This window comes from Mandrillus leucophaeus, unplaced genomic scaffold (assembly GCF_000951045.1).
Source record: "Mandrillus leucophaeus isolate KB7577 unplaced genomic scaffold, Mleu.le_1.0 Scaffold789, whole genome shotgun sequence".
Classification (NCBI taxonomy): Eukaryota; Metazoa; Chordata; class Mammalia; order Primates; family Cercopithecidae; genus Mandrillus; species Mandrillus leucophaeus.
This window is the reverse complement of record NW_012108574.1, coordinates 505,987-508,469: the sequence shown is the minus strand read 5'-3', so window position 1 is coordinate 508,469 and position 2,483 is coordinate 505,987.

The window sequence follows — 2,483 nt, the reverse complement described above, 5'->3', positions numbered from 1 at the left end:
TTTTGAGATGGAGTCTTGTTCTGTGGCCCAGGCTGGAGTGCAGTGGCGGGATCTCGGCTCACTGCAACCTGCACCTCCCAGGTTCAAGAGATTCTCGTGCCTCAACCTCCCAAGTAGCTGGGATTACAGGCAGCTGCCACCATGCGCAGCTAAGTTTTGTATTTTTAGTAGAGACAGGGTTTTGCCATGTTGGCCAGGCTGGTCTCAAACTCCTGACCTCAGGTGATCCGCCTGCCTCAGCCTCCCAAAGTGCTGGGATTACAGGCATGAGCCACCATGCCTGGTCTAAGTCAGTAACTTCTGTAAAAGAATTTAGGAATTTGTATTTTGTTGTTGTTCAAGACTTACATACACTGTAAAAAAAAAAAAAAAATCTCTTACAAGTGTATGTGGCTGTGCCAGAGGTTGGCTGTGTTCTTTGCAATACCTTAGAAGAGCCCTAGGGGTCCTCAGAGCTCAAGCTGAGACACACTTTCCTGGCCTCCAGGGACTGCTTGGAGTTAGGCTCTCCGTTGCTGATCGCGCCCCCTGGTGGGAAGGCCTGTAATACAGCATTCCCAACTGAAAGGCTTCGCGTGGATTGTTTTGAACATGGTTCACTCAACCATTGGAAGGATGTTAGTCAAGAGGCTTGTACTGTTCCTAGAGTTGACCTTGAACTTCCTAATGGTTTCCTCCCTCTTGTAAAGATCTCTACCCCTTTAAAGCTCTTGCTATTCAGATTACCACCCCACTCATCTTGATTGTTGTCATCTTGCGACCTCCCAACCAATGTAATCTTTTCCCTGCCCCTTCCGGTGCCTAGTACCATCCTTGAACTCTACCCATGGGTGAGTTCAACATCCATGTTCATGACCTATTCAGTACCATGATCTCTTAATCCTTTCACCTTCTCATGTCCAACTTTCTCCTCAACTAAACCAACACTTTCGAGCTCACACCGTCAACACTTTAATCACCCAGAAAGGGCTTCATCTTTGAAATATGAAAATATAATACCCCTCTGTCCATTCACCAACACCTAGCCTTTCATTTCCTTGTGCTAGTACCCTATTTGCTGTAATTCTTCAACCTCACTGAGACCACTAATCTGCTAATCCCACCAATGTGTCTTTATCCATTCTTCATTTCTTTCTTGGTCCAATTTAGAGCACATGATTCATCATTATAATCATTCCCTAACCCTAACCCTAACCCTCAACTTTCAACATACTTTCCTGGAAAAACCACGACCTGACTGAGCCCTATAGTCTGAAATAAGGTACCATGCCTGTACCTGAGCAGCTGAGTGTTGCCAGAGAAAAATCATACAAACTGTCTAAATGACTGCATTTTAAATTCATGATCTCAAACTTCAAAAGGATATTCAACACTACTCAGCAATCCTACTCTTTCATATGTGATAAGCATGAATTTGCAACTACAACCATCACATGCCAGAAATGCCTCATTTTTTTTTCTTTCTATAAATCAGATTTAATCTATTCTGAGTACCTTTCTGCTGAGATGACAAGAAATTCAATGTTGGCCTTTATGAGTCTCCCTGACTACTTCCCGGGATAATATGAAATTCCTGGTGTTTTACACAGCCTGGGACATTCCTTTTTATTTGCTTTTTAGTTCACCATGGTGACTGCTGGTAGGAACATTGACCAGATCCACGTGATTCCTTGAAGGTGAATGGCTCAGTACTTCCCACCACTTCCCCCAGCAGCCTCACCCCACACCACACTCCCTTTCAGCCTTTGTGATGGCTCTGCTTCATCTCAACTTGGGGGCCTTTGCATATTTTGTTCCCTTTGCCCCAAATACTGAACAACCCATCTTTTTTGCCTGGTCTACTTCTCATCCTTTAGATCTCAGGTTCAACTCATCTCTCCTAATACGAAATTGTAAACCACAGTGAGGTGTCATTTCACGTGCACATATTTAATTCAATAATTTTTTAATGCTGGTCACAGTGGCTCATGGCTGTAATCCCACACTTTGGGAGGCCGAGGTGGGTGGATCACTTGAGGTCAGGAGTTCAAGACCAGCCTGGCCAACATGGCAAAAGCCCGTCTCTACTAAAAATACAAAAATTAGCAGGACATGGTAGCGCACATCTGTAATCCCAACTTACGGGAGACTTACTTGAACCCAGGAGGTGGAGGTTGCAGTGAGCCAAGATCACACCACTGCACTCTAGCTTGGGCGACAGTACAACATTCTGTCTCAAAATAATAATAATAATAATTTTTTTTAAACCTGAAAATACCAAATATTGATAGGGATGTGGAGCAACAGGAACTCTCGTACGTTGCTAGTATGCAGATAAAAATGGCAAAACTACTTTGAAGAACTCTGACAATATTCCATCAAGTTAAATACATATCTAATCTATGACCACCAATTCTACTCCTGAATCTCAGTGCCCAAGAGAAGTGAAATACATGTCTACAAAATGGATTGTACAAGAATGTTCATAGCAGATTTATTCATAA